Source organism: Cannabis sativa, chromosome 1 (assembly GCF_029168945.1).
Source record: "Cannabis sativa cultivar Pink pepper isolate KNU-18-1 chromosome 1, ASM2916894v1, whole genome shotgun sequence".
NCBI classification, from domain to species: Eukaryota; Viridiplantae; Streptophyta; class Magnoliopsida; order Rosales; family Cannabaceae; genus Cannabis; species Cannabis sativa.
In genome coordinates, this window is record NC_083601.1 from 50,677,732 (window position 1) to 50,690,258 (window position 12,527).

Below are 12,527 nucleotides of genomic sequence, written 5' to 3' on the forward strand. Positions count from 1 at the left end.
GTTTTGGAATTTTGGGACCGAATCTGGCTGTATGGAAACCGGGTTTTTGAGTTTCGGGTCCCGATGGATTGGATTCGGGTTGGGATAGGTCGAGTTTCGGGTTAGGCTAAGTTTTTTTTAATATCGCTTTTTTAATAAAAAAATTATAAAATAATACAATTATACAATATATTATTATATGTACATATTACATAAATTAATACATTAATAATTTAACACACACTCACAAATTCACAACTCAAAAAAACATATATATAATATAATTATACAATATTTACCTAAAAAATAAATAAATAAAAATACTAACGAATTTGGGGTGGGTTTTGGGTTTTCAACAATATTAAACCCAAACTCAACCGAGTACATAATTGGGTTGAACCCAGCTAAAATTAAAACTCGATTTTTTAGGTTTTTCAAATTTCGGGCCAGTTGAGTTTTGGGTTTCGGGTATAAATGTGCACTCCCGCACCCCTACTCATTTCAAATTGCTTCTGAGATAGAACATCCCAATGCTTCTAAGAGTCTCATATTCTTTTTGGTAAAACAAATTCATGCACCATTAGGGTGTTTGGTATTTTTCTTTTTTTTTTTTTGACTTTAGAGGTTAGAATTACATTTCCAGGTGGGTCCCACGCTTTATTTGGGATTATATTAAACAATTCAAACACCTTCTCTTTAACTGTACTCCCCATATGTGTTTCACCTTTGAGGAGATTTTATCTAGAGTAGAAGCAAAGTATATGGTGATACACAAGCTTTCAAAGAATTAAGTTGTTTCTATTCAAAAGTTATTGAAGGAGCACAAGCATAAACAACATATCATAGCATGTGACAAGTGACAAGTTTGTAGTAGATATGTGAAGTTGTATGGAATTGGAAATGAGTTACTAATAATTGTGTAAAGATACATAACATAATGTTTTTATACATAATATAGAAAAAAAATTATTTATTCTATTGCTATGGAATATCAATTTTTCTATTTAATTTTAATTTGAAAAATAATATGTCAGATCCATTACATAAGTATATCAATGAGATAGTGTTGGATACTATAGCTTATAATAGCAACAACACTCATCTCCTATCCACATATACATTCCGACGTGTGAGGTCCTACTCAATTTGGCATCCTCATACAAACTTCCAAAACTGCTTTCAATTTTTCTAAATCAATATTTCTTTTTTTGTTTCTTAATCGATAATGATATATATACATTTAGCAAACAACAAAACATAATGATTTATATACTTGTTTACATGACATTCATCTTCCTTGCAAGCCTTGTATTCTTTGATCTGTTTATCGAAACGTGGCACAATCAGCTTCTGACAGCTACCCTATTTTAATTGAGCTCTCTTTAAATTTCTAAAAATAATTACATAAAACACAATTTTTATAAAAAAAAAAATTTATTTTCACGATTTTTTATAAAAATAACACAAAAATAATAAAAAAATTAACAAAAAAATAACTTCTAAACAACATTAAAAATTAACAAGAGTACAACATAAAAACACTGTATTTTCTATAAACAAAATCAAAAAATCATAAAAATATTTAAAATTCTGTACAACTGTATTTTTGTTATTATTTATTTATTTTTATTTTTTGTATTTGTGAAATAATCCCAAATTTCTATTAATCTTTTTCTCCTCCTCAGGTGTGACTGTAACCAATGCATATTTTCTAATTTTTGTATAGATTAAGGTGTATTTATAAGATTGTAATTGTCATAATCAAATTATGATATTTTCATTTATTTCTCATGTTCATACGATATTATAAGTTAATTAAACATTACATAATACGACAGATACTTAAGAATACACCTGGCCTATGACCATGAGCAGTGATATATATTAAGACAGTTACTAAAATTAGCTAATATGGGAGAAAAGTTGAAAGTGATTAGTTTGGTATTAATAATTGTAACATTTACAATTATTAAAATCCAATTAAGTGAAGCTCCTAACGTGCACGGGTCACAAAACTTTGATAAATATATATATTATATATAATATAAACTATACATATATAGATCTTTATATATAACAATAATGCAATATTCAATGATTGATAGATGATTAATGTCACGCTGTAAACCTAATAGAAATGTTGGAAAAAATCAACGATGAAAAATGTAAATTAATTAAATAAAATAATCTTAAAACTTTGTATATTTATTATTGACCTAACAACTATACATGATTGAATTGAATAATTAAAATGAAAAGAAAAAAAAAAGGGTGTTATGATGGATATGCACCTGTGCTTTGAAGAAGTAAATAGAAAATTATGACGACACAATATAACAACTTTCTTGTTAATAATTATAAATTGTAGGCCCCTTAACAATCTAGTAATACGACAATAATGACTACCTGCAACTTGACTTCTTTATTAATTTATTGTTTTTTCTTCTTAAAAATTATGTGATATCGGAACATTAAATCCTATGATCATAGCCGATAATATATACCACAAAATTTTGAAAAACACAATACATATCTCATATAAATATATCAATGCATTAATTAATTCAATTTTTAAAGTCTAACTTCTGTTAGACTATAATCTATAATATAAAATAGAGTATATAAAAATAATATGTAATGAAGAAAATAGTATAAATATATCGAAAATATATATGTAATGAAAGATCGAAATACTTTCAGACATTGATTTTTGAACTTCAATTCCTGCGATAGCTTCGGTATTAGAGTTCGGGCTTCTCTCAACTCTCTTTAGATAGAATTTTGCTGAATAAACAGAATGAGTGAAAAACTCGGGAACCGAGACCTATATTTATAGGTGAGATACTTTATCAGTATTGCACCACATGCATTAATTGTCAGAATATTTTAACAATTAATTCAAGAAAATAAATCAGGTAGTGAATATTGAAATCTGACCATATATAGAATATTACGTAATTAATTTTGTCCAATTCAATGAATATAAAATATTTATTTATCACAATATCAATTATTTATTTATTTCCTTAAATAGAAAATATTCTAATATTCTCCCACTTGGTCAGTATTTAGAACCCAACGTTCCTCATAATATAATAAACATATGAATCATAGCGACATATCCTCATTATGAGTCAAGTATTATCTTCCATGTATTGCAATATATTTTATGTGGCAATGTACTTAAGTGAATAAACCCTAAACCTTATATTTATTTAGGTCCTCTGAAATTTTTTCAAATGTAAAATTATGATGCGCATAAATATGAGAAAATAATAAAATAAGAGTTTCATTCAAAATAACTTTAGTTGTACAAATAAAAACTGCACATGGGGTAACTGAATCCCATATAAACTTTATGATCCTTGAATTTGTATTGCGGCATGCCTTTAGTCAAGGATATGCGATCACCCAATTCAGTTTGCGTGATTAATGACCACTTATCACGCCTTTTTATGGCTAAATACTTAATGTCGATATACTAACTTCGACCAATACCCTTATAGTTATTAGCCATAAATATTGTAGCTGAATTTGTCGCAAAATTTTCTTAATGACCTAAACTCTAGACCTACTATGAAAGTCTATAATACATCATATGAGATGTATCCTCAAAACAATAAATAAATCTGACTTCTATCGTGAAAATAACAATCAAGATTCTCCACAATACAACTTACTGGAAATCTTAAGGACGTAATGAAATATTGATTTACGTGAATCAATATAACTAGTGAATTATGTTAGAATCTAATTAATTAACTATATTTCCAGACGGTCAATTCATCTTAACAAAATATGTATGAATATAATTTTTAGTATCTTAAAGACACCTCATCCTTTTGTATGAAGAATAAAGTGGTCTTAACTTTAGTTATTCTCATACTACTTAATGATTCTGAAACAAATGTAATGCAAAGTCTTATTCAGACTCTTAAGTACATCAGGCTTAAAAAAAATAGAAACAAAGGAATGTTCTTAATTTATTCTCATTCCAGATCATTTTTCAGGTGCTGGTTTGAGTTGAATTTATCACACTTAAAAATAAAAGTTATATTAGATGAATAATACATAATTTTATTTAATCAGAGATGTTGTGATTACTCTCTAATTAATTAAAATTATATATGTTATTTATATTCTTTATCTCAAAATAATAATTTGAGATATGAATTATTTCACCTTATATAGAAAACTTTTATCATCATTTCCAAGTAACATATTGTTTATATATAAAACAAATATTACTCCCACTAACCTTCTGGTATATAATTATTCCATAATTCTCTTTTCAAATCTAAAGGAAAAGATGATATAATACCAATTTGTGAGATGTTTGTTTTAATCTATAGGTAGACACTTTAAGCTTGCATATGCTCACCACTATTAGAGAAAAATCTTTATGGCAGTCTGTATACCTTCTCATCTAGTTCACTGTTTGGAATGAAAAAGTCTATAATAGAATCATTTATAAAAACAAGTGAGAATGTAAATCTCCTTTGTTATTGATTCTTATTTCAAAATGAACTTCTTAGCAATGAATTTGGTTTTATATCTTTATATTTCTCCATGTTGCCTAATGAATATTATTGGTAAACCTATGCTTAATTAATGTTCTCCACCCCATTAGTCAACTTTATTAAAGATAAACTTTATTGCTCTTTAAGATGTTTATTTCTGTTAGGTTTTATGCCCTAAATAAAACTCCATTTCAATGTAATCTATTTTATTCAACATCAATAAAGAAACAGAAGTATTTTTCATTCATTTGTGTATGTTTTGGCTCACTTTATCAATTGCTTGTCTAATTGATTTATAAATTCATCTTAAACCCTTTTCACATACTTGATCATGTTTATTGTGCTGTCATCACATTGGAAAGTAAACATGACTATGTGAATAAAGTTTCCTAGATTTATCAGACACAGGGTTTTACTGATATGATAATCTACAACAAGAGTTTACTTGTATTTGGTGAAATACTATGTTCTTTCCAGAACATTGGTTAAAGTAAAGCTCAGGTTGGATGCATGGAGTATGCATTGGAAGGGACCGATATTGAACTTTGATTTAGGTTTAATTAAACTTACCGTAAAATCTATTCAAGTCAATATCGCCAAGTTGATCCTAGATCAAATGATCTTAATCCTGTTATGATTAGGCTCAATCTTGAAAGGCTATTCGTGTTCTTTGATTTGTTAGTTAAGCCTACTTTTAGGTCAGGGTGATACGTACATTTTGGGAACACGGTAGTGCAATTGAGTGGGAGCGCTAGCATAAACATGGAATCTATAGCTTCTATCTGGCAAATAGTAAGCAAAGGATGATTTCCTTCGAGCTTGACCAAACGAAAATAAATGGTGGAGATCTCATTTCACATAAGCTGAAATATCATTTATACGGGGTCAAGTGTTTTAAGGATAAAATACATAGTAGGGTGTTACGGTAATTTAATCCCTTTACTATGTAGATCATTCATATAGAGGATCATTGATCAAATTAGGATTATAACAATGGATAACTAATGATGTGTCTATATGGTGGAACATATAGAGCATTCTATATACTGAGAGTGCAATTCTAAGTTCCATGCGTGGATTCAACGAAGAATTAACGAGTTAGTGAATTTTAGTGCTAAATTCTTGATCTACTTATTGGAAGCTCGGTTATATAGACCCATGGTCCCCCCACTAGTTGAGATAATATTGTTTGTAAGACTCATGTAATTGGTTTTGATTAATCAATTATAATTCACGAATTAGACTATGTCTATTTGTGAAATTTTCACTAAGTAAGGTCGAAATTGTAAAGAAAGAGTTAATAGGGGCATATTTGTTAATTATGATACTTTGTATGGTTCAATTAATAAATATGATAAATGACAATATTATTTAATAATTATTTATAGTTATTAAATAGTTAGAATTGGCATTTAAATGATTGAATTAGGAAATTGGCATTTTTGAGAAAATCAGATACAAAAGGTGTTAAAATTGCAAAATTGCAAAAATCAAGGCCCAGTCCACCTAGCCAGGGCCGGCCACCTATTTTATCTTTTTAAATTGATTTTTTCATTATTTTAATGCCATATAATTCAAATCTAACCCTAGTGGAATGCTATAAATAGATAGTGAAGGCTTCAGGAAAATTACACTTTTCTGAATCAGAAAAACCTGAGCCTCCACTCTCTTCTCTAGCCGCCACTCTCTCTCTCTATTCTTCCTCTATATTTCGAACCTCTCTTAGTGATTAGAGTAGTGCCCACACACATCAAGCAATACCTCAATCATAGTGAGGAAGATCGTGAAGAAAGATCATCAGCAAAGGAGATTCAGCATCAAGGATTCAGAGAAGAAGATCCAGGTTCAGATCTTGATAATACTCTGCTACAGAAAGGAATCAAGGGTTAGAGATCTGAACGGAAGGAGTCATTTAATTCCGCTGCACCCAATGTAAGGTTTCTTAAACTTTATATGTGTTTAATTTATCGTTTTAGAAAGTTCATATTTAGGATGTTAATAAACATACTTGTGAGTAGATCTAAGATCCTGATAAAATAATATCCAACAACTGGCCTCAGAGCCATGGTAATTGATTTACTTGCAAGAAATTTGGACTTTAAAATGATTATTTGTATGTTCTTTGGATGGTATCATGTTGTATTGAGTGTTATTTGATGATTGATTGATGTTTGTGAAATTTTCGTGAAAAATAATTGTGATTTCGTTTCTGGAATTATTTTTATTGGATAGTATGGAAAAAATTAAGCAAGTTAGCCTTTTACAGAACTCAATTTGGATTTTATTTGAATTAGTTATGATTTTTTGAAGATTTGACAAAATCGGGGTTGTGCTGATATTTTCCTGCGATCGCAGAACTGTCCGTACAGTTTCGAATTTTTTCTTTTTTCTTCAATTTTTCATACTTTTTCATGGAATTAACTTCCAATTTTTTGTATGGTTTTGTATATATACTATTACTATTCCTAATTCAATTCTAATTATCATTTTGAATTAATTTAATTTTTTTTTAATTTAATTCAAGATATTAGTGTAATTTGAATTTGAATAGAATTAGTATTTATCTTTTTGCTTAAAAAATTTATCTTATTTTTAAATTTGATTATATTTTTTTAAATTTAAGGTCAGATTTTATAAGATATTTATAATATCTTTTAAGATATTTATAATATCTTTTAAGATATTTTAAAAATATCTTATCTTTTAAGATTTTTTTTAAATCCTTTTTAGATATTTTGACCTTATTTAAATTTAAAATAAGATATTTATAATCATGTAATTTTAAATAGATATAAGATAAAAGTAGGTTTAATTTTAATTTTTTTTTTATTTTCGAAATTTAATTTTAATTTCCGAAATTAATTTTTTTTATATTATTTTTCGAATATTAAAATATTTTTTTAATTTAATTATTTATTTATTCGAAATTATTTATTTAAAATTAAATAAATCCTACTTCCAACTATCCAGCTAACCCTGTTGCAGGAGTATGTGTTTTAACTTATGTGTAAGTTTTCAAAACCTATTATTACTTGATTGCAAATAGTCATGGTTACCTTTTGCCAGATCTAATGATCTGATGGCTCCCTTGGTCAAGATAATAATTTGTAACAGGTATAATTTACAATCTTCTTTCATCTGTGTATGACCTAGCAACATGATAGGACCCATCCAAAGTGTGCCTGTGTGAGCCTATGTGTTTAATTTTATTATAGATGCATATAGGTTAATGTTGCTAAAATAAATTATCATAGTTCTTGATAGGATTTATTTAGGCCCATTTAGTTTTTGGGCCTATTCAATTAATAACAGTTGTTCTTATTAAGGTTAAATTCCTCTCTTTTGGGCCTTGTGTGAGAGTTGGGAGCCATAGAAGTGGGTACGACATACTGAACCCAGCACCCCCTCACACAAACCACCCCAATTGTGAAGGCCCATTTGCCTGATTTGAATGACTGTACTAGGTTAATTACACTAGTTTAACCTAATTAAAATTGAATTAGCAACATAATTAATTTCATTTATTTTGAAATTAATTTAGAAAATCATAGTTTAAAGAATTTTATATTCTAAGCTAAACTATATGTATTTTCTTGTATTTAATTAAATATAGAATTATAACCATCTAGATTCTTTCTGGAACTTATTTTAAATTTTTCATTAAATATTCCTATTTAAGTTGATATTTAGTTATCTAAAACTAACCAACTTAAATCTGAATATCTTTTGAATTCAAAATTTCAAAATTAAGTTGAGGAATTTTAGGCATTGGTTATTAAGATTCTTTAGATATTTTTTAAGTTGATTATTTTTTTCAAATATTAACTTAAAATGGAATATTTTAGATATTTTTAGGTTAATATCTTTTTGAATATTAACTTAAAATATCTACAAAATTAAGTGGTTACAACTTAATTTTGAATTTAATTAAATCTGATTTGAAAGATATTTAAGTTGATTTTTTAGATTCTTCTGAAACAACTTAAACAAGATATTTTCAAATTTGTTCCATTTTATGTTCAAATTATTTTTTGAATTTAATTAATAATTAAAAATTAATTAAAGTTGATTTTTTATTTAAATCAATTTTGATTTTTAATTTTTCATTATTATATTATGGAACTAGTTCGATATTTATTTGAATTTATTTTTCAAATTTAAATAATAATTGAAAATTAATTAAAGTTGTTTTTTTTTTTTATTTAAACCAACTTTAGTTTGTAATTTTTCATTATTATAATATCGAATTTAAATGATTATACAAAATACATATATTATTTTTAAATAATGAGCTTTTAATCAAGAGACATTCGATCTCCATTGTGGGTTTTACACCGCGTTTGTTTTAGTGAGTAATCCTCCCTAATGGAGGAACGTTCATTAGCAATTTCGCACCGTTTAACCTCGCATGATAAGTAGTTTGTAAGTGTTTTGTATGGTATAGATCACCCTAATGGTGGCGACCATACTTGACTTGCAAGTTATGAAACAATGGTGGAAGCTCATAAGATAGAATTGCCTTGACTCTCGCCTAAACGGGACAACGCTGAATTCCAATCTTGATCGAATAAAAGGTTGCTAGAATGGTTATCATTTTAGATGAGCTGACAACTCTATTCAATGGATGATGCTTTGACTCTCGCCTAAACGGGACACTGTATCAGTTTGTTGAAATACCTTGGAAAATAAACTATGTTAGATTTAGTATTTCTATAACATATGTCATTACTTGTTATTTTCTGAATTGTGTATGAATTTATGAGCCAAAACCTTACTTCTGTTTTATTGATGTGTTGTAGTGTCATTATGAATAACCCACCCCCCGATCCTCTCTTAGTTACTATCTTAGCAAAAGAACTCTATAGTGTGAAAATGCATCCTGGTAGTTGCATTAACTCGCACCTGTTGATGATGAATCTGAAGTTCCAAAAGGCAAATCTACTGGGAATTGATTTATCAAGAGAACAATGGGTCCAACTTATCCTCAATAGTCTTCCTCCGGAGTATAATAAATTTGTTATCTCTTACATGATCAACAATTCTAACTCCTCCGACATGGACAAGCTCGAAGCAGAATTACGAGCCCATGAACAGAACTTGATTGCAATGGGTCCCCCTGGGTTTGCAATCAATAATCGAAGGAAAAGGACTATGTATGAAGGATCTAGCAAAACTGCTTCTTCAAGTACAATTATCAGACATAATCTTCTATGTTCGAATTGTAATGGAAAGGGTCATCATGAAGAACGATGTCCCAGGCTTCTAAACAATTCAAACGAAGGTAATGCTTTTGTCTTTGAATCATGTGTTTTAGAGAACGACAAATCCATCTGGATTGTTGATTCTGGGTCTACTAACCATGTATGTTCTTCACTGCAGTTGCTTGAAACTTGGGAAAATCTACTTCCAGGAGAGTTACAGCTTAAAGTTGGCAATGGCGAATTAGTATCGGTCAAAGCTAGAGGAAAAGCCCGCATCAAGTTTCAACAAAGATTTTTAATTTTAGAAAATGTTTTATTTATTCCAAACTTTAGTAGAAACTTGATTAGTGTCTCATGTTTGCAAACACAATCTTATATATTGAATTTTTCGAGTACAATTTGTTCAATTTCTCGTAATGGATTTCAAATATGTGTTGCTATAATGGAACAAGGGCTTTATGTTTTAAGACCGAGTACTCAAATCTCACTACATAGTGAACTTTTCAGTGTAGCTAGACCTAGAAACCTTAAAAGAAAAGAGATTGATAATGATGATCAAACTTATCTATGACATTTACGTTTAGGTCATATAGGCTTTGATAGACTCAATAGGCTCACCAAAGACGGTCCATTGAAAAATGTCGTCTTAGGTGAACTGCCAGTATGCGAGTCCTGCCTAGAAGGAAAAATGACTAAACGTTCTTTCTCTGCAAAGGGAGAGCGTGCCAAAATCCCTCTAGGGTTAGTGCATTCCGATGTCTGCGAACCTTTGAATGTCAAAGCCCGAGGTGGTTATGAGTATTTTGTCACTTTCATTGACGATTTCTCTAGATATAGTTTTCTTTACCTAATGCAAAAGAAATCTGAAACGTTTGAAAAGTTTCAAGAATTTCATGCTTTGGCCCAAACCAATTAGGTAAATCATTAAAGATCTTGCGAACTGATAGGGGTGGAGAATATATGGATATGCAGTTCAAAGATCATTTAATTGAACTTGGAATTGAATCCTAATACACTGCCCCAGCTACTCCACAACAAAATGGAGTTGCAGAAAGAAGAAATCGCACTCTTTTGGAAATGGTTAGGTCTATGCTGAGTTATTCAACTCTGTCTACGTCCTTCCGGGGATATGCTATACAGATGGCAAATGACATTCTAAATGTTGTTCCATCTAAAGCAATCCCTAAGACACCCGTCGAACTTTGGAATGGTCGAACACCTAGTTTACGCCATTACAGAATTTGGGGGTGCCCTGCTCATGTCTTAAGAAAGAAAGAAGGCAAACTTGAATCACGTACCGAAGTATGCATGTTTGTCAGAAATTCTAAAGAGACTAGGGGTGGACTATTTTATAGTCACAAGGATAATAAAGTGTTTGTTTCTACAAATGCTACTTTCCTTGAAGAGAACTATATTAAAGACTACAAACCGAAAAGTAAAGTTGTTCTAGAGGAATTGCTATCAGATATAAGTCCTTCCAATGTTCCGTCCTCTTCCACTCGTGAAGAAGACGATCCCACTCCCTCAGTTGAACAAACTGAGAAATCTACTACTAAAGTTTCTGTTCAGAAGACAACCGTACCTCGTCGTAGTGGGAGGGTTTCAACAAAACCTGCTCGTTATGGCTTGGATGGTGAAATCAATATGGTCGTAGGTGACGGTATTGATGACGATCCATTAACCTATAAACGAGCAATGGCTAGTCCGCAACGGAAACGATGGTCGGCGGCATGGATTCGAAATGGATTCCATGAAAAAGAACAAAGTCCGGGAATATGTAGACGCACTCGACGACTATCATCCGATAGGATGCAAGTGGGTTTACAAGAAGAAAAGAGGAGCTGGAGGCGAAGTCGAAACTTTCAAAGCTAGACTTGTAGCCAAGGGTTATACCCAAAGAGAAGGCGTGGACTATGAGGAAACTTTTAGTCCTGTTGCCATGCTCAAATCCATCTGAATTCTTCTCTCCATAGCTGCTGCTTTCGATTATGAAATCTGGCAAATGGATGTCAAGACTGCCTTCCTTAATGGGGTACTTGAAGAAACCATCTATATGGAGCAACCAGAAGGTTATGTTCTTCCTGGGCAAGAAAAGAAAGTTTGCAAGTTAAACAGGTCTATCTATGGACTTAAGCAAGCTTCTCGCTCATGGAACAAGAGGTTTGATGAAATCATCAAAACCTACGGCTTTCTTCAGAATGAAGATGAACCTTGTGTTTACCAACTCAAGGAAGACCAAATAGTAGTATTCCTGGTCCTTTATGTTGATGACATTTTGATCATTGGAAACAATGTCAAGAAAATGACTCACATTAAGGAATGGCTCAACACTCAATTCGATATGAAAGATTTGGGTGAAGCAGCCTATGTTCTTGGTATTCAGATTATAAGAAACCAGAAGAACAGATCTCTTGCTCTCTCTCAAACGACCTACATAGACAAAGTCTTAGAGAGATTCTCCATGAGCAACACCAATGGGGCAAACATGCCTTCTAGATATGGTATTCGTCTATCTAAGGAACAGTCTCCGACTGATCCTCAAGAGATAGAGGACATGGCGAAAATTCCCTATGCCTCTTCAGTTGGAAGTCTAATGTATGCAATGTTATGCACTAGACCTGACATCTGTTATGCTGTTGGAATCGTGAGCAGGTATCAGTCTAATCCAGGACAAGAACATTGGAATGCAGTTAAGTATATTACGAAATACTTAAAGAGTACAAGGAATCTTGTGTTAGTCTACAAGGGTGGTGCTTTAAATCCCATAGGCTACACCGATTCGGATTTCCGAGCAAGTCTTGAAGACAAGAAATCAACATCTGGGATG